Source organism: Copidosoma floridanum, unplaced genomic scaffold (genome assembly GCF_036245765.1).
Source record: "Copidosoma floridanum isolate Cflo_tuat_1 unplaced genomic scaffold, Cflo_Japanese_pri ptg000013l, whole genome shotgun sequence".
Taxonomy (NCBI): Eukaryota; Metazoa; Arthropoda; class Insecta; order Hymenoptera; family Encyrtidae; genus Copidosoma; species Copidosoma floridanum.
The window spans coordinates 4,332,243-4,354,637 of record NW_028321890.1 but is presented as its reverse complement, the minus strand read 5'-3'; the positions used below and the strand labels follow the sequence as shown (position 1 = coordinate 4,354,637).

The 22,395-nt window shown below is 32.2% G+C and overlaps 1 pseudogene; it reads right to left on the bottom strand.

Moving 5' to 3' along the window:
* Positions 1 to 911: 911 nt before the first annotated feature.
* On the bottom strand, positions 912 to 20,723 carry LOC149374801 (uncharacterized; annotated as a pseudogene).
* Between the last annotated feature and the right edge of the window lie 1,672 nt (positions 20,724 to 22,395).

Here is a 22,395-nt window from a genome sequence, read left to right as displayed (position 1 = left end):
AAGAGCAGTGTGAACGGTGGTACCGTCAATTGCTATAGCAGCTTTACCAGTAGAAGCACAGGTTATGTAAGCATTGCAATGACAATTAGTGTCATTGAACCTATTGTATAATTTCATAATTAGTTTGATAAAAAATGTTTCACCACACCCAACAGGACCAGTCAAAAATATTTGAAAAGGTGACTCATGTTTATTCTAGAGATGATCAATAATGGTATCTAAGAGTTCTCTTTGCTCTTTGTTTGCAGATCTCATTAAATCGTAAAACTCTTCAGTATCCATTAAAGTTTCTCTTTTTATCTTGCTATCACACCAAGTTTATTTAAAGATGCACGTTATAAATTAGTGTTAACAGCACCTTCAGAATCGCGAAGCAATCTTTCATACGGGTCGGGTTAAAAAATTATGTTAGCGTGATTTTGTAAATCTTCGTCTTGAACAGCGTTTTCATCATTTTCTCTATGCAACTGCTTACAAATTTTAAGAGTTTTCTGTATATCCAAGTTAGATTTAAATTCTTTTCTGCGCTCCAAAATGAAATTGTCATTATCTTAATATATTTAAATGAACTTATTTTCAGCTAACACATCATTTTCTTCGCTTTTAAAAGGAATGTGTTACAGTACCATTTCTCGTGCATAATCATTAAAGGCAGTCATATCTTAATAACGATACCTAATAACTCTAGGCTTTTGCCTTTTAATATATTTTTCTTTATTATTCAAATAATACTTAGCAACAAACTGTGCCAACGTAACGTCCTCTAGACTGTCAGGTCTTTTTTCGTTTTTATCAAACACATTCTCTTTCCAAATATATACACAATCGTCATCCATTTCATTAAGTTCTTTCATAGTTTTTCTTATTCTCGTACGTTCTGTAGGTTGAATAGTAGGTATATAAACGACGGCTTAAGACGATTTTGCCATTGGTTCGCGCAATAAGTACCAAGCAGCTTTCTGTGCTGATATTTCAACAGAATTAAGAACGGCAACACTCATTTTTCTTGTAATTTAACTATATCAAACTCAGGATTTTCATCCCTAATTTCAATAATTTGTCGTTGTAAATTACTTATACCTCGATTATGTTTGTTAACGTAGTCAACAACGTAAGCTGCACAAGAATACTCATCTTGAATAATTTGAAAATCCATAATAGTTTTTAAATGATGCAAAACAAATGGATTGAATGTATTGTGCCATTTTTCCGACGGCGTTCAACGATAAAACAACTTTGGTCGAGTGTTGCCAGCACGGATGATGTTACAATAATGTTCGTAAGACATGATGTCGTTGTGACTATAAAAATTTTCAAAATCTTTGTAATCGAAATTTTGTAAATTAGTTTGAATAAGACTGTAATGTTTCATATAATTATTAAAAGTTTTTTTAGAAATATTCGAATCAGTATCTTTCATTGGTATTAATGTCACAGTTTTTTTAGATGGCATGAAAGGTGCTCCAAATCTAGAATTTTCTTTTTGATTTGGATCCATTTTTTTATAACAACTGAAAGTTTGCTTATTAGTTTAAGGTTTAATATTTTCGGATGCTTTAGATGCTGCTACTGGAACTAATTCATCAATCATATTGATCACATCATCGTCATTTTTTAATAAATTTGCAGGTGGATTATCTAACCACAAAAGAATATAAGCATGAGTACTACCTCGAGGTTGAAATTCTATTCTTTTAAAATAATTTATCAATTGTAATTTCCAAATAGACTCTTTGTTATATTTTGCAGAATGTTCATTAAACAATTTACTAATTTATTAAAATAAATTGCACAAGTAATAGCATCGTCATTGATTAATTTGGCTTTTCAATCGTTTCGATCTTATCTTCGATCAGCCGAATACCAAGCAGAATTAGATATACATCGAAGAAAAGCGAGGTTACCTTCGATACAACTGTTTATATAATTTTTCGATTGAATTACCTCTTTTATAATATTAATTTCATGGCCAATATGTTTGAAAGTAACAGCATCTCGAACTCGCTGTCTCATAATTTAAACAGCCAAGTATAAAAGATGTTGGGGATCTGCACTCCAACGATCTGTACGTCGAAGTTCACTGGTAGCTTGCATAAATGAAGTTACATTAACTCCTTTCTTGTAATTTGTAAACTGCCCACAATAAATGTTTGGAAATGAAAGCTCTCCAGCGTGTTCATCAAACAAAATACTAATAGGCACATTTTTTCGCCAGGTGCAATGTATAATATTTTGTCTTCATTCCACATTAGAGTTTGTTGTTGAGCTGTCAGGTTGTCTTCCCTTTGAATATGTTCACTAACTTCATCATGATCAATTTTAGCATCATCTAGATGATTATTTAAGGCCTCCTCTTCGATGGAAATATTATAAAATAGGTACAGTGGAGTCTGCACTAAATATATTAACCAGTCCTTGATATTTTTTTTTTACAAGACCATGAACGTAACTCGATTTATGTATTAACTTTTTCCTAATGTGTACATAAAAAGAATGTTCATCTTGAATATTTCTTGGAAGTTGAATAACTGTTGTTTTAACATCAATTGGAACACTAATAATTGGAGCATAAATACCGAATTGGCCATGGACATGTCTGAGTCTTCTTATTTGCATAAAAGGGATTGTTGAAGAAATAAGTCGCTGTTCACTAAGATTTCACTCTGGTAATTGTGATAGAATGAATGGATATGTAAATCCTTTGTATGTGGATGATAATGGAATTTTTTTTTTGTCCAAACTTTTTTTAAATATAGAACAAATTGCCACTACAGTAATGCCGCTATCAAAATTCTATTAAAAACAAATAATTATTGAATATTAAAATTTGTTTGAGAGTGTAAAAAAAAAGTGATTATTTACCGGTAAAATTGTAATTTAAAATTTTTTTTTCACCAAAGCCTATTGCAAACTGCGCAAGAATGACCCAAAGTATTATTTAAAAAATTGTTTAAAAAATTAGAATGTGCGTGTGCGTGTTGATTATAGTTCGTATATTTTGCCACAACTTCATTATTATCTATTTCCAAGTCAACGTCAATTCTCGAAGCAATATCTGAAGGCTCACGAATGTTTTCAATACTAATTCTTTATTGTAAAGTAATGTTTGAATTAATGGTGTGAAATGCAAGTTTTTTAAATGCAAATGGATAAAATTTGAAGAACTGTTCACTTTAAAATGAGCGAGGATTTATCTTTCCATTTTTATAGTTACATCGATAATAAAATAATGTATGCATATATTGTGTCATATAATCTTGCAAATATATATATATGCAGTCCATGTGTCCGTACTCGTGGTCACTAGAGAGTATCTCATTTGCACTTCTGGGATTCGAACATAAACACACAAAAAAAATGATTATCGTAGTAGCGGTCTCGGTTGTAAAGGTGTAATTGTAAGATTTAAAAGTTTAAAAAAACAGTAGAACAAACAGTTGCTAGCTGGCTTAGATGGAATATCTCTGTTATGATTAAAAATGATATCTGGTGGAGCACATGTGACCCTATACTTATACAGGGTGTTATTACATTATGTCGGTACACGGACAGAGTCCTGTATCGAGCATGGATTATCATGTAACGAGGCATTCGTCCGTAAATTTGTGCATATGTTTTGTCTTGGCTTCAGAGTATTGGTTTTTTTGTCTCTGAAATAAAAACAAATAAAAAAAAAAGAATTAATAAAAACTAATAATATAATGAAAATTTAAAAACGAGAATTCATACAAATTTAAATTTTTTTAATTATAAAATTAATTTTGAATTCGTAGCAAACATAAAAGATTTATTTGTTGTTGACTTTAAGTAAAAAATATAAGTACGCGTAATACCTTTGAAGATCATAATTCTGTGAAGATAATGCAGCGTTAAGTTGAGACATTTGTTTTTGTAATTTAAGTTTTTTTCTATATCTTCGACAATATTGAGCATTCGTAGACGTACTAAAAAAAGTAAGTAATAAATTGTTAAGAAGTACTTTAAAAGTTTATGAACACAATCAAAACTTACTGGTCAGATGTATGATTAGAATATCGTTTTCGTAAATTTGACAATTGTAATGTAGGCGTACGTAATTGTGATATCAGTATGTCTGTATGTGTTTTCTTCAATTTATTTAAAGGAGGATATGGACTTTGTTTTTCTGCGAAATATTTGCTTCTTGTTTTATTCTCAATATCACAAGATTCCTGTGATTTTACTTGAAACATAGTACGTTTTTCTCTAAATTCCCTCACTCTTTCTGTTGAATTACAAAATGGTGAAATATTGTTGTTACATATTATTGCTCTTTGTTATTCATTTTGCTGTTGATTTTGTTGCTGCTTTTGCTGTTCATTTTGTTGTCGATTTTCGTTTTCGTGAAATGTTACTGTATGTCTTTGACGTAGCCTTAACAATTGAGACGAAAAGTTAGAATTTGATTTGGTTTGAACTGATGTTCTGGAATGAAAAAATGGACTCGTGTCTCCTCTTATGCTTAGATTAATTTAAAGAAAACTAAAATTCTGGTTTGAGGTGGCAAAATATGAACTCGTTTGTGATGTGGCATATTTATGTTATTCAAGAGAATTAAAACTTTGTTTTACATTATGAGGAGATTTGGTTAATTGTTTATTTGTTGATTTCTTTGACTTTTTTGTTTTTGATTTTTAAGGACTTAAATCCGTTTCAACTAAATTTAAAGAGCAAACAGATTCTTAAACTATTGACGTAGTTATTGCTAACACGTGCAAACTAAAGATTAAAATGCACTTTGTATCTACAGAAAATCACTATCACAAAATATTAATACTGAACTCATTGACACGTTGCAACACGATGACAATTAACCTCAAAATGAAATACACATGCTTTTTACGTAGCACTAAAAATTGCTTCTTCTTACAAAGTTGACTGTCAGAGAGGGGAGCAATGTCTTTAGAAGCCTGTTGCGGTTGTAGTTTATAAATAATGACAGTCGGCGCCACCATGTCAGAGCCAAAAAAAACTTTAAGCGGGCATTCAAAAACTATTTGAAATACATTTCACATAGAATTATATATATATATAAATTATTAACATAATTATTTAATGACAATTTGCCATTATTTGTTTATCAAATGCAAAATGAGCGCCCTTAACAACCATTTAAATGATATGTAACGCGAAACATACATATGTAATGAAGTTATATAATTTATTTATTATAAATGTAATAAATTACTATATTTGTATAATTATGTGACATTGAAATATAATTAGTTTGTCGAATTCAAAAGAAGGGCCTCTAAAAACCATTGATACGTTCTGCAACTCTATTGTATATGTTTATTTTAATAATTTATTTATTTATAAGATAATTTATTTATAACAGTAATTATCAGCATAACTGTAATGCCGAAAAAATCTCAGGTTTAATGAAAATCGGTCGGTATTTTATGCATTAAATGCATAAAATACAAATATTTAGTGCGTAATAGCGCGCCTTGTTATATTTAATCCACATAACCATATTTATGCTAATTAAATTTTTTTTTGTTTTTGGATGTTTTGTTTTTGGATTTGGAAAACAAATACATAATTTATTATTAATTAAATGTATTATCAGTATATGCATATAAAAATGAAATATTATAGTTACCAACCACACGATAAGTACAAGAAACTGAGTTTCTATAGTCGGCAGCGCTTATTGCAGAGTTGGTAAGGTACCCAACTCGTTTGCAAGAGGTCGAGGGTTCAAATCTCTGAACTGGAAAATGTTCAAAAGGATGTTTCAAGGGGACTGTAGGTAAGGGGGACGAGGTATGGGGGAAAACTTGAGAGGAAAAAACTTTCGGTAAGCCACTTCCGTTTCATAAAATCTGTTGGTTTTAAAATTCCAGCCCCCGGAGTAGGCGACATGAAGAACTTCGTTCTAAAAATTTTGTGATTGTTAGATTGGAATTTTATCAAGAAATTTTTAAGATGACTTCTAGAGAATCAGAATTTCCTGCGAAAAATACTCTTTTTTGTCGAATTAACGTTTAATTGGGATGGGACATTTAATATTCACAACAATCACTTTTACGTAGAGGTTAATCCAAACAAGATTGTTGTGAATAAGCACTACCAAAGGCTTAGTCTGAACAAGTGGGCAAGCTTACTTGGTAATCGTGTGGTGGAATTTGTTTTTCTGTCACAGGAGGACATATTTGCGTCCAAATACGTGCATATACTTATACGTATTCATTAAAATAAAGACTGGGCGACTAAATTCCACAACTGGTCGACTGCTGCACATTACCACCAATTTTAAGAAACGATTTGCCAAGACTGTTGCAACATATACCAGACGAAGAAAAGTTACTTATCTAGTACCAACACGATGGTGCTTCGATTCACTCGGTTTGGCAAGTCCAGGATGAATTAAATATACAGTTATGAAACTCTTGGATAGGTCCCGGTAGTATGGAAAAAATTGTAAAATCAGTTTCGTAATGTATCAAATGCTCTCTGCACTATTATAAAATTGATGAACCACCAATCATTTCAGAAGGACACTAAATCCTTGAATCTCAGTAACTCTTAATCATACTTAAGCCAAATGCAAATTCCAATGCAATCACTTCTATTAAGGTCCTGTAACTAGGCTTCCACGGTCACCAGCCCTAAATCCATTGGATTTTTTTTTTCCGTGTGCAATAAAGGGCCGAATTCACGCTGCTGAGATAGACTATGAGAAACAGTTAGAATTGCGCATAAATAAAGCTGTAGACCATATATCCCCCGAGATAGTGTGAAAAGCTTTACAAATTTTCGTTTAAAGACTTCACTGTTGCATTTAGCATGAAGAAGGACATCAAACATTTCTTATAGATACAATGATTTAATTAAATACAGATTATACAATAATTAACTTTAGAACAAACACATGTTTGAATTAAGTAAGGTAGTGAAAAGCAACCATTGACCTAGTATGGTCCGAGTACCAAAAAGTACCACGAAAGAATCGTTGCTTAAGAGCAACTCAAGTACCAACCAAAGGCAGCCAAAGTTCCACCAAAGTTCCACTCAAGAGCCACCAAAGTACCACCCAAGTCCCACTGCTTTAGTGCCACCCAAGTGCCACCGAAGTACCACCGAATACTGCGCAAGTGGCACTGCTTAAGTGGCACCCAAGTAGCGCACAAGTGCCACCAAAGAATATCCAAAGTACCGCCCAAGTGCTGCCCAAGTACCACCGAAGTACTGCTAAGGTGCTGCCCAAGTGACATTGCTTTGGTGCCACCAAGAACGGCTCAAGTGCTGCCAAAGTGCCGTCAAAGTTTCGCCTTCCGAATACAGCTGCTTCCATGGCACCCAAGCACCACCGATGGACCACTGCACAATTGTCACCCAGGAGCAGCCCAAGTACCACCTAATAGCCGCTTAAGATGAATTATTAATTATTTTTGTTATAAGTATTTATTATTATTATAAGTATTGTTTAGAATTTATTTTCATTACCCTGATTGTATTATTCATCCTGTTTATTATCGTTATCCTTATCATCATTGTCAATTTCATTTTATGCGATTCTTATAATTAAAATGATTTCAAGAAAATATCTTGGGTAGACTCAATAATGTTTTCGTACTCTTATTTATTTGTTTTACGTTTCTAACACTTAGCCCTTCACTTCCTCCTATTAACTCCATAGCCACACGTTCTAATGATTTAATTACATTTGAGTGCCATCGCTCACCCACTAGAGTATCTCTTTCAATTTAATTTGCTGACCTAGAAGGTCGTTTTTATGTTGTCACGATCGATGACAATGCACTTAATGGTAGGCTGTGCCATTAAAATTTGCATTCGAGACACGCTGAAATTGACCACTTTAGTAGATCCATTTACTAAAAAAATAATTGTTGAATAACTATTCTGTAAACAGCCTTTAACTCAGAAAAAGCTGCTCTACATGCCAGTTCCTGCTCGAAAAATGCTTAATTATTTCCCTATCTACATGGGACGTTCTTTGTGGACGTGAGACCCTATGTTGCCCAAAATTTGTTAAGATTTGTTAACTTATTCAAGATCGCAAAATTAAGATTAGAACATCTAGATTTTTATGCCCAGTGGCACAATATGATAATCTAATATGGCATGGCCGATATTTGAGCTTCTCAAGCTGTCACTTGATTTCAGATACAGGTTAGTGAAAGTTAAAAATTGTTTACCATTTTTTAAATAGTTGTTTTCTAATTTATTGTACCCTTAAAACTCATGATGTTGATGGTGATTGACAATACATTGACCAATTAAATTTTTTTTTTCTATTGAGTTGCAATTGTTTTAGATTACGTATCTAAAGTCAGATATTGCAACTTGAAGATAAGAACGAGTCCTAGGTAACTCAAAAAGGGATAAAAAAATCACAATAAAAATTACTTTAATTATTATCGTGTGATAGTCTTCGATCTATTACTGGTATGTTACATTGAATGATAATAATAATTTAGTTGTTATTTACAACATAAAAATTTTTCTTTTTAGCATATAATACAGACAATATTCAATATATTTTATGTAAGGTTGTAAAATAAGATTGTCACAGTATCACGAGGTTATGTTAAAGGCTAATTTTATTATGAATTATAAAAAATCAAAGATTAATTTTTTTAGAAAAATGTATTAATTTTGTATTATCGTTCTAATATTAGTGTTTATCATGAAAAAATTTCAATACGTCGATCTGAACCATATAAATAGACATTTTTTAATCTATTAATAAATTTTTCGTTTCTATTTTATTATTAAATATATCACGTGAGATTTAAACGAAGCATTTTTGGCTTATGAATGTGTGAATTCAGACGTATACGCAGTATAAGCCTGGTTTACTGTTTCATTAGTCCAAAGGTAAGATTCTTAATAAAAAAATCTTTTTGGTTATTAATATTTTTACCCACTTATAGTAGTACGTACGTCTTTTTCATCTTTACGCAATCATTTATAGGTATAAAGCGTTCAATAAAGATTTTTATTGTATTCTGAGTAAGATTTTTTACTAATAATTCTCCTACCTACTTATAATATTATGGATAAAGTATTTTCTATTTTTTGAAGCTCTTATTAATAAGTGTAAAGAGATCAATAGTGAAAAATTAATTTTTTTTTTTATACGACTCCGTACCGAAACTGACACCATGCTATAAGAATTTAATTGTACGTCGAATTTTAAATTAAGTATGTGTTTATAGTGAAAGTAAGTGAAATTTTATATGGATTTGTTTCCGTAAATTCATAGATTACAGTTACACCAGCAGTTTGTTAGGAACATTCAATTCTTTATTATAAGTAAGAGAGGACGCAAATTTAATATTTGGTGTGATGTTTTGATCCTAGCTCACATTATGATGCCAGATAATAATGCATTTACCAATAAATATAAATACTATTTACGTATTACGCAAAGCTAAAAAAGTATTTTATTTATTAATTTGTGGAAACTGTTGCGTTTATATCAATAGTAATTTTTATTATTAATTACAGTGACACATGTTATGCATTTATCTTTTCCATTTAAAATGCACGGAAAACCTAAGGTAGTTATGTAATTATATTTTGTTATGAAAATTTTATAGAGCAAACAAAATAGCTCATTCTTAGTCTTCTTGTACATTAAATCAGAACAAATCATATCGTCTGATAAAATTGATAAGGTATGCGCATTTTCTTATTATGGTTACTGTTATTAAAACACTGCAACCTTAATAACTTTAACGTTGAAAAAAAAAATAGGTTTGCTTATGTATTTTGCAGTATGTCTGATGTAGTACTAGTTCATGGTGATCGATGTTGTAACCCTTACAACAGGGAAGGTTGTAAGGGAAAAGATTTAGGATATCTTTAAAAAAATCTTAAAAGAAAATTTCCTAACACTTCTCAGAATGCGAAGATATGTTAGAATTGTAGAAATAATGATGACAAATGTAATGGTAGTATGGATTTTGAGATACATGAATTTATAGTTAATGATAAACTAAGTGATAGTACTATAGTAGATTCTATTAGTTCTTGTAATGATAATTATCACTATAATTGTTATGTATCTGAGAGTTTCGTGAATAAGTTAAGAAGGGAGACTGAATTAGAGGAGATGCTTGATAGACTAAGACAAAAGTTTTAAAGCTTATCAATCAAGGATCCGTAAAAGTTAAGCATTTTAACAATTGCACTTCAGTCATGGTTAGTGCATAAAATAGCTAGCGAATTTGGATGCAGCTGGAAACTTGCAAATTGATCAAAGGACCGCAAGATATCGATTGGTATTTTGGCAGTTCTCAATGTTATATCAGGTTGTATAGTTCAAGAAAAAACGGTCAGAAAAATAATTGATTTTTATAAGAGTGATGCTTACAGTAGAATTTTGTCCGGCAAAAAAAGTCTTATTTCGGTAAAAATGTCTGACGATCGCTGTTTGATATAAAAGCGACTCTTTTTAATGGATTTACAGGGACTCTACCTGACATACAAAGAAGACATTCCTAATATTCCGGTAAGCTACAGCAAATTCACCCAGCCTCGTACAAAAAACTGTGTTCTAGCAGGTTCCAGTGGAACACATCCAGTCTATATTTGCACCATCCACCAAAACTGTAAACTACTTTTAGATGCAATTATTGGCCAACTAACGAGTCATTTAAATAAGTCTATAAAAGATTATGAGGATTTTCTGAAGAAAATAACTTCTGATAAACCTGAATAACTTTATTATTTATAAAAATTTGACAAATTTACTGTCATCAAAAATTTCTTACAATTTTTTAACCAAACAATGACAGATCATCATATTTATAAAGTACAATTCAGTAGATGGACAGAAACAGATCAATAAACTTTAATAACGCAAATTCTGTCCACTGAAGATTTTTAAGATAAATTAGGTGATAAGCTATTGCTTTTGAAACCTCACAGTTTTATAGCAAAAATGGAGTGCGACTTTAAAAAAAAAAAATTAATATTGGTGAGGGTAACATGCTTGTTATATTAGACTTCTTAGAAAACTACAAATATTCTGTTTAAGAAGCTTCACAGGCCTTATGTTTCTATAACTCTCAATGCAATGTATTCCCTGTAGTTTATTTATGCAGAGAAAAGAATAAGCTTTAACACAAAAGTCTCGTTTTCCTGTCAGATAGCACACGTTATGACACAGCAGCAGTTTACACGATGCTGATTCTACAAATAACAAAAAGTATCTAAGCAAAAAAAGTTATTTATTTTAATGACAGTGCCAAGCAGCATTTTAAAAATAAGTTTCAATGATAAATGTCGTCGATCACCAAACGAATTTTAATGTCCAAGCTAAAAGGGATTGTCATGCAACTGCTCATGGCAAAGGAGCATCAGATGGTATTGAAGCATTGTTCAAAAAAAAGGCTGTACGATGTAGTCTTCCATGCAAACCGTCTGACACCATTCTAACACCTACAAAACTTGTTGATTGGAGTCAGAAACATTTTAACAGTTTTACAACACTGTTTAACAGCAAAGTAGAACATGAAAAAAATTTAAGATCACTCAGAAAAAGGTTTGTGGAGGCTCCAGCTCTTTCAGAGATACTAAGGAGTCATTGCTTTACAGTGTTTGAAAAAAGTCAACTACTTATCAAAAGATACTCAAATGATTTTACGGGTACAAAACTTCATTACATTTGAAATAAATGTTACAGGCTTTATTATAATAATCTTTTCTCATAATTATATTCTTTTTACTTAAGACTAGTAATAAATTCGCTTCACAAAACCTCGTGATACTGTGACAGTCTTATTTTACAACCTCACATAAAATATATAGAATATTGTCTGTACTATATGCCAAAAAGAAAATTTGTTTGTTGTAAATAACAACTAAATCATTATCATCATTGAATGTGACATACCAGTAATAGATCAAAGACTATCCCACAAAGATTAATAAAGTTATTTTTATTGTGGTTTTTTATCCCTTTTTGAGTTACCTAGGAATCGTTTTCATCTTCAAGTTGCAATATCTCACTTTAGATACGTGATCTAAGACCATTGCAACTCAAGAGAAGAAAATTTAAATTGGTCAATGTATTGTCGATCACTATCAACATCATGAGTTTGAAGGGTACAATAAAGTAGAAAAAAATTACTTTTTTGTTATTAATCAAATTTTGGAACGGATAGAGTAAAAAATGAGACCAATCAATAAATAAAAATAAAAAGAAAATTTCAAAACAATCTTTTATTCATTGAACCAAAAAATGGTAAATAATTTTTAAACTTTTACTAATCTGTATCTGACTATAAGTGACAGCTTGGGAAGCTCAAATAAATGTATTATAATTAAACTTTTTTTTTATACCTGACATTTTAAGTATCTCATTAATTTAGATTCTAAGTATTTTTCAGTAGAAATGTGTTTTATTTTCAATGATGTTACATAGCTTATTGTATCCTACTCTTCGTTCTTTTTAATTTAATACCCATATCAAAGAGGTTGCAAGAAAAAAGGTAATCCACAATTCCCTCTCGGTTTCTATTTTACATTTCTCATAACGTTAAATAGATTGTTGTATTCTACTCGTCGTGCGCTTTCTTTTAAGAGCCATTTCCAGAGACTTGCAAAAAGAAGGTAATATGCTATTTCTTATAACTGCCATATTGAATAAGCAATGATGTTGAATAAACAATTTTGCATTATCTTCAGAACCAAGGGTGTGTGCGAAATTTCAACCCGATCGAAAGTCGGAAAGTGATCAAAAAATTGATTGCAAGATTTGTCTTGGACAGACAGACGGGAAACCAAGTTAAATCAAAGCTTGTGAAACAAATTTTTGCTTCACTTTAGTCACCTTGAATGACTGCCCTACCAAACAAAGTGGCTTTTATTAGAAACTTTTTAAAGGTTAGAATAGAAATACTTAAAGTGTGATCAGAAGTAATATCAAATTTTTTACAGCAATGATAATTTCTTGAATTATATTTAATACTCTATTCTAAATTTGTCTGAAATGACAGCAAATAACTTAAAAATGCTATTACAAGGAAAATTTTAAGGTTAAAAAATAAACATTGTGTCTAATAAAACAAAATATCCTTATTGAGTTTGAGCAACGAACAATTTTTTAAAGTTTTCTTATATGCCATTATAACGTTGTATATACGTAAAGACTGTAAGCAACCAAAAAACTTTTTTTGGAGAGATTTTTAAGGTTATTGACAGGATATTGTAAGATTATAACTGTTTTAAACTACTTAACTGTTTTAAATAATTGAAAACAATGAGGAAACGCTATTTCAAGGCATATTTTTAGACTAGGGACAAATAGTTGTACGTTAAGCAATAAAAGAGAATATATTTGTATCTAGCAATGAAAAATGAGTTGCATTAGCCTTTAAAAATATTTTTTCAACACCTGGAAAATATAAAAATTAAACAAAACTGCTGTTTTTGAGTTGTGTTTACCACTTTTAACTGCAATATTGGCCTTGCCATATAAGATTATCATATTGTGCCAATGGGCATAAAAAGCTAGATGTTCTTATCTTAATTTTGCGATCTTGAATAATTTAACAAATCTTAACAAATTTTGGGCAACATAGGGTCTCACGTCCACAAAGAATGCCGCATGTATACATACGTATATATGTATGTGTATATCATCGATAAATAGTAAAAATATGGGACAGTAATTAAAGTTCTGTCGTAAAGTTGGGAAAACGTGGAGCACTTGCATAAGCGCAAGGTAAAGGTGACTACACTTTAGATTGTCACTAATTATCTTTTTTAGTATTTGCCGTTAAGTATACGACAAATCTATGACTGGTACTGTTCTTATTATAGTCTCAAAGCTTATGTGGAATCTTGTGGATGGAAGAAGCGTAAGTTGTCTTCATTGGTGAATTAAACCTTTTATCCTCTAGAATGCAATATTATGGGACTGCAGCCTTTCCTTTCTACCTAATTCATGCAGCGGATAAGTATGTTCTAGCTCATTAAGTTGCAAAAAAGTAATTTGTTTATCATTTCGTATACATATACAGTGTACAATGTAGCTTCATTCAGTGTCAAATACATACTTTATGGTTCATAAATTGCCTTTTTATAAATTAGACAAGTAGTGCACACCTATGTTTAACTGCGGATGCTGAAGACAGTAATTGTTGACAAGTTGACATAATCACTTGAATGTTGGGTTTATGCACTAATTGCACTAATCAAATACACACGAACGTGTCACAAGCTTTTGTCATTAAATAAGCAATTAGAAAGAAGATATTATAAAGAATCATTATTGACAGCGGAAAGATAATGTTCAAGCTGGAAGAGAGGCAACTGATGTGGAGAGGGCACACAAAGCAGTGGGCAGATTTAATTAAACTGTGAGAGATATTTAATAAAAAATTATTTCCCTCTTTTTATTATACTATGCATAATTAGGTATGTGCAACCGGCAGACATATATCGTACGATAGTTGAAAGCTTGAAGAGTCGCTTCAAAGTCAGTATTCTTAATATTAATTTTTATCAGACCTATTTTTGAGAATCATAGTTTTTATTACATTGTTTATTAAGTAGATTCTGATGAAACTGTCATTTATATACTATAACCAAAGAAAAAGGTGTGTCAAATATTTTACAGTAACTTATTAGGGATTGAGTGGTTAATTTGAATGTATCAACAACCACTTTTGATAATTAAGACAGTTGTTAAACTATCTAAAAGTGACACGATATTAAATAAACAGTAACAAATTTTTACATGCTTACCAGCAACTTTGACTTATACTGTTATAGAGCCTTATTTTTATGTTATTTAATATACATTCACCTTAGCAAAAAAACTACGAAGTGACAAAGGAGTTATTTTGAAATGTCCAAAATGTCTGATCTTAGAGTGAAAAAAGTTGAAAGTACTTGCATTAATGTTGAAATTATTGAAATGATATACGTTTTGAGATTATTAATAGCTTTGATTTGTATAATAATCTTTCATTTTAGTTCCAAAATGAAACGTACAACAATGCCATTGTTTTGTAAGAAAAGCCGTTTCACAATCGACTAATAGTTTCATAGTAAATTCTTGTACATTCGATAAAAATACCTTATCAAAGTGAAAAAAATTAAATGTCACAGTCAATGATAAGAATTCAATAAAAAACATTTAGTCACGATGTATCCTATGCAATTTAGAAAAATTTTGTGTATGGTTTTCTGAGACGATTCAAAATAAGTTGAGTAATTTCTCAATGGCAGCAAAACTTAGACTAAAGGACGTCTGTCTTACCTGTAGTATAAACGTCTTATTTACCTTTTGTAGTATATTGGTAAGAAAAAACTTTTCTTTAAATAAAATAATATTTTTTATTTTAAAGAACGGAATGTTACGTGTATAAGAAAATTACAAGACTCGATCTTAATACCCTGCTACCGTCTAAGAGAGGTTAAATTGCTGCTGGATACTAAGCATGAGTAAGTGGACGTGATCGAGGCCAAACTATAAATGTTAAATGCCATTTAAGTTTAGCAACTTATGTTAATTTGCTGGATAATATGCTGTTATTTTTTATCCAAGAGCCTTTTAAAATAAAGAAGTGATAAGTGTTGTAAATTTTAAGTGCAGTGGACACTGCAGGAGTTGTCTGAACATGTTATGAGGAAAACCCCTTTCTCTCACAATATTGAATATTGAATTACAAAGAAGCTCCACTTATAGGGTAAGTCCATTCATCATCAATTGTGATTTTTTATTGTTTTGTATTGATAGCAAAAAATTTGTATACAAAACTAATTATTCACATTATGTAGAATAATAACTGTAAAGTAACTCATTTGTTTTATTATTAAAACACGTGGTATGGTTATTATCATGTCTAGTGACGTCTACCCACAGTCACTAAAAAAGACCATATGGTGTGGCTTGGCTAGTGATTACACCTACAGATCAATCCCGATGCACGATCAATTGCTTGCCTGTTCACCAACAGTTTCCACTCCATAACTTCGTCTCCACAGAAATTGATATCTGGCTTAGGCCTGCCAGAGCACTTTTTTCCAGGAGTATGCTAATTAATTTTACCTCCATTCTTTAACCTATTCCCAGTCCCACCTCCAGTTATTAATCTGACTTAATTTTCAAATAGGCCACGCCCTGTGGGCTTGTCATCTTTCCTGGAGAAGCAGTTAATTGGTGAGCAAGTAGCTGGTAATAATTAGACAAGTTATATTAAGCATTTATTTGACTCTTGTGATGACTTTTAAAATGTTTTTATTATTTGAAACAAAATCAAACTAAGTTTTGCTAATTATTTAATTAAGATTTTCTGATCACAATAAAAATTATTTAACGAAATTCCTGAGCTACTTTAACGGCCATCGCAGGAGAGCTGCTGACGATGAATCGCTCTTTATCCGTAAAGGTACAGGTAAATTTCTTTAAAAATAATTTTACGTGATAATGATTATACTGAACTTTTCATACAAAAATATATCAAGAAAAGACTTCACCAAATAAAAAATACTAATAATGATATTAACAACATACTAAATGACAATCTACGTGATAAAATAAAAATTTCTATTCCATTTAACCCATTTAACCCATTATTCTTTAAATTTTGTTCAAAAATTTTCAAAAAATTAAATATACAAATTTACCCTATTATACAAAATAAATTGGACAGTGTTATTATTCTTGGGGAAGACAAGATTGATAAGCTCGATCAAACCAATGTTGTGTATCATTTTGTATGTGATTCTTGCTCTGCATCATATGTAGGTGAAACAAAGAGAGCATTGAAAAAATGCCTGAATGAACATAAAAGTACCAAGAAAGATGAACTTGTTGTCGCTTCACACATGAAAAAAAATTTAACCATAATCTTAATTTTTCTCAAACAAAGATTCTAGACCGTCAACCTAATAGACAAAAAAGATAAATATCTGAAATGCTATACATACACTTTACTAAACACACAATTAATAAGAAAGAAGATACCTTACTTCTCAAAACATATATAAAGATTTAATAAGTTATCTTTTTAAATAATACAATGTAGTTATGTACTGCTGTTATGTATATTCGTAAGAAGCGTACATTTACTGTTTATATGTATATGCGTAAATACATACATGTTTGACACTTACGTTATTCGTTTGAGATACCCAACAGTCTGTAACGATTGTCTTAACAATATAGACGTGAGTAACTGTTTAGTTTTAAAAATATTTATATTAGTATTTTATTCGTGACTACTTACTTATAATTAATTTTGCATTAATGCAGATATTTGTAAATATTGGCCCTGCAATGTAATTTATGAAATTTGTTGTGTTTTTTCTGTTAATAAAATGAGCCTGATGAGGTTGGTGTTAAGACCAACGAAACGTTGCTCAAACTAATACCTGACTTTGGAGTTCTTATTCTCACTCCTAAATTAGCTCTTACTGATCGTGTGCTTATGCACTAATCCTCAAGAAATCATGAAATTTCTTCAAATATTCCAATTGCATTGGAACACTCCTAAACACAAACACATTTCCTATTTGTGCACTGAGCGCTACATTCTAATTCTTGTGCACAAAAGTTACGTAAAAGAGCCATAACGTAAGAATCGGGGGTTCTTCCTAAAAAACTATTATATTTACAGTAGACAGCTGTGACGCTGGTGCTCTCAAAATCCCACTGACTTACAATAGCAGAATAAGGCCTACTTTTACAGCAAAAAAACATCCAACTTTAAAAGATTGTGTGCCTTACTTAAAAATAAGAAGAAAACTAATCCAACACTATAAAACTCGTTAACATTTCTCGAATCACGAAACTAGCTGCATCATTATCTATGCTTATAGACACAGAAGCTATCACAGTGTTTGTCAAAACATATATCCTTTTAAAATAATAACTGTGTTCAACATCAAATAAGTATTACAAAACATTAACTATATACAATTTATGTATTCACGCACTAGCAATTAACTTTAGTATTTTGTAACTAATAGCATGCGTACAATAGTCCTGCGTGATCAACAATCATAGTGCTTCACGTTTAGGTTACTTTGGCTGCTCACGACTGCTCGCTTGTGAGCATTTAGTCAGTCCGCACCGATCGCTCGTTCATTGAACCACAGTCGGGTCACTGTGTACACTAACCAAGTGGACATTTTCTCGAGTAAATCATTTTAAATAGAAAGAGAAAATGTTTTGTGTAGTTTACTCGTGTGACTCCAACAAAATTGTTTTCAGTTTAATTATATTAGTAAAATAAGTGTTCTTCAACTTCGTTCAATATCCTTAAACTAGCGCACATAAAACGTAATTTTGTTATTCACCACAGTTTTTCAATTTTTTCTCATTAAGTGTTCTAATTTCTGATGTCAATATACTTTATTATTTTGTTATATATAAAACAGTGTGAGTGTTAATCTTTCAATAAACCCAAGCAATTGGCTCCCACTCTTTTCCCTCACAACCGGTAAATCAAATCATACAGTTCACAATCATTGGGTTTTCAATCACAAACATTTGTCCTTCGAGCCGGATCAAAAGGGTGAGTGGGGAGCTCCGGCTTATTATTAGCCACGTGCGAGTTACAAAGTTGGACATCTTAACCAACTTCTTCTTCATGAGTGAAGTGCGGACGCGGTCAGCGCGCCGGTACGTTGGGCGTACTTTCTCTCTCTCACACACACTCGCATACAACAACACTTGGTACCTGTGGTAAGTTCAGTGCTTTTTCTCATTGTACACAAACTCAAGTACATACTCGTTGGCTTCGTTGCGTAGCTTATTGCTACACTTTTCTCGTGTGATTTGTCACCATCTTTTTGTGCACAGGCACTAGTATGTACTCACTGGCCATCTTGTTCTTCTTGCGTTGCGCAGACAGACCACGTTTTGAGACCACGTTCAACCTCATCTTATACTAAGGGGAAACAGTTAGCGGGAATTTGGGGAAAGTCAAATGTAAAATTCACTGTACCCATGGTCGTACAATTCACATAATCATCATCAGATCTATTATCTTCTTCCTCATAGTTACTGGCCTGATTAACCCTAACTGTTTTATCGAAAGTTTTCCCCATAGCGTTTATTTCTTCCACATACACATCATCATTCATCGCCCATTTGCTCACATTCATTAGAGGAGTTATAAGTCGAAGTTTTTCTTGTTCAGACTCATCTGCTTGTTTTCTTAAAAATCCAGGGTTTTTGTTGAGCATTCTTTTTGAGAGCTAAAAAGAGCCTCTTGAAAGATAAAAGCTCAGATTATTTTTAGCTGTTCTAGCTTGAGTACTATTACTCCTTTGCTACTTTGGTAAATAGATTTTAGCTACATAGAAAACAATTGGCTTATATTTAGCCATGGCCTTCATAGTCTTATAAACATAGTGCTCTCTTGCACTCATAAGAACATGGCTCGCACATAATTGGCCATTAGTGCCCTCGCTCTTTCAATTTCCTTTGTGTGCCGTACTTAAAACCTTCTTGCTCCACAGAACAACAAGGGTTTCATTGGCAGCGGGCTAACACTGACGATGTGCTCGCCTGTCACAGTTGGGCATAGCACTTGGAAGTGCTTCTCATCGTTGCTACAGGCCGCCATTGCCTGCCAGTTCAACGTTAACCGTCGTTGTGATTGAGCAACTTCAATGTCTGGGCCTGAATACCTGTGCACATAATCGTCGTCTTCAAGGTCCTGCAAACATTCTTCGCACTCAATTAAGCAGGTAGATGATCACCTGCGTCGTCTACGGCTGCTCCTTCAACAGTTTTTAAATTGCGATTCCTAGTCAATTTAAATAACTATTAATGACGCAATTCAATTTAGTGATGAAAATTAGAAAATTTCAGTTTATTTAAGCACTAGTACAAGTATTGATTTGCGTTTAATATAGATCTATTCAATTAAGAGATTTTCTAATAATCAGTTATAATATTTGTTTAAACAATTTGTACTGTTAAGAGCTGGCTTGATTGTCTTTGCCAGGTGTAAATAACGTTTGGTCACTATGAATGCATATTACTTAACGCAGCTTGGCCTCTATACCAAAATAAAGAATGCTTTCATTAATTTCAAAAAAATTGGCTTGGCCAAAATGACAAAGGGTCAAGCTGTGGATCGACGATAGCAGATCAAAGATGTGTTTAAACAATTTAACACGATTAATACTACTATTATGACTTTGGATCCTCTTGATAAATGACACGACTATTTTAAAACTGGCGTGTTTGAGGGTGGTAAAGACCTTTTTTATTCGGCCATTAAAGAATTGAAGGACTACCTGTTCTCGTAATCAACCGAAAATCCAGCTCCTGTACCTCCCAACTAAGCCCCACTTCAAAATTGTGTGCAAAGTTATGCCTAGTTACCTTTTATTGATTTACCAGTTTTTAATGGTAACCTTAGTTGTTGGGAGCATTTTTAAGATGTGTATAGAGCTCTGGTACACAGGAAGCAGGATCTTCCAGGGATTATTAAGTACCAGTTCCTACGTACTCATGTTACTTCAGATTTAATTAAAACAATTCCTCTTACTGAGAAAAACTACTTGCAGGCTTGAGAGACCCTGCTTGCCTTCTACGACAACCAGCGTCGATTAGTGTCCTCATATACCAGCAATTTTATCAGTGCCCAAACCATGAAAAATTCTTCTTGCACTAATATGAAGCGCATTTTAAAGGAGATGTTAGGTCCCTTTTGTTCTTTATCAGCCATGGAAAAACACATGGGCAACAATGTCATTTTCATTGCTTTCGTGACTAGCAAATTTGATTTCCACACCAATAAAGATTGGCAGAAGCATCTGGGGAGTAGTAATAATGCACCTACGCTAGGAAACATACGTGAGTTCATAACAGCCCAAATTATAACTTTAAAAGCTTCTGCTAGAAAAAACCCGATCAATCCAGACCAAGGAGCAAACCTAATAAGTCAGTTGTAGTAAATCAAACTGTAGCTTATTCTTCTGAAACAAATACACCTAATGAGTCAGTTTTAGTGCATCAAACTGCAGCTTATTCTTCTAAAACCAATACACCAAAATGCTTGTTCTGTAATCAAACTCATGAGTTGTACCAATGTGACAGTTTTAAATCAAAGCCTTGGAATTAAAAAAATAGTTTTATTAAAAGCAAAAGAATTTGTCTTAATTATTTTGGTAAACTAAGTTCAAATAAGTGCACATCAAAATTTAATTGCTTTAAATGTCATTAAAGGCATAACCCATTGATGCATAAAGATGAGTTTGATTCTCACAAGGGCAAACCTTATAATGAAAAGAATAACGAGAATCCTGATCCTAAAAACAATGCATGTCTTAATGTCGGTATTGCTTCTGGAGTGAACTTTCCCAGAGCACCCAAAGTTCTTCTTGCCAATGCAGTGGTATACATTGTTGATTCTAATGGTTCAAGTCTCACAGTGAGACAACTTATTGACCAATGCTCGCAATCATCTTTGTCTCCGAATCTCTTTATAACTTATTGAATTTTAAGAGTTGCAGTACCAATATCTCATTGTCTGGTATAGGAGACCAAGCTGTAAATGTAAAACAGTCAGTTGAATTCAAAATTCAACCTCATTTTGAATCCAATTTTAGTTTGGAGGTTGAAGCTTTGGTAGTGCCTTGGGTCACTTCTTATAAATCTCCAGTTTGTAGTAAGGTACTAAACTTAAGCCATTGAAAGGGTCTGCAATTGGCTGATTCCAATTTTTTGGGGCTGCATGAAATAGATGTATTACTTGATGCATCTGTTCATGCTGCAATAATAAATAATTTTGTTAAAAGAGGTGAAGCTAGTCAACCCATAGCCTCATCTTCCAAACTAGGTTGGCTTCTGTCCAGCCCAGTATCTTCATCATCGTCGTTAAATTCAACAGACCCAGTGTCTTTACATATCATAGATAATTCTTATCTTTTTGATCTTGTGCATAAGTTTTGGTCAATTGAGGAGCCCATATCTAAACCTACGTTAAGTCCTAAGGAATCTGGATGTGAAGAGCATTTCTCTTACACTTATTCCAGGTAACCTCATGTCCGCTATATGGTCCCTTTGCCCTTCAAAGCTTCGGTAGACGACCTCAAAGCCGCTAATAAGTTCTGGCATCAGGCTGCATTGTCTATGCTCAAGCAGCTAGAGCAACGATTCCTCAGAGACCCTGAATTGTATAAAGCTTATAACCAGTTTATGACTGAGTACTTGGTCTTGGGGCATATGAGGAAAGGTCATGAACTTAATCGTGCTCAATATTTTTCACCTTATCATGGTGTTTATAAAACTAACGGTGAAACTTTTAAATTGAGAGTTGTATTTAATAGATCATTCGAAAACCGTTAAGGCCATTCGTTGAATTCCGTTTTGCATTCAGGCCCCAATTTATTAAATTATTTGTTTAAGATGATTCTTAAATAGAG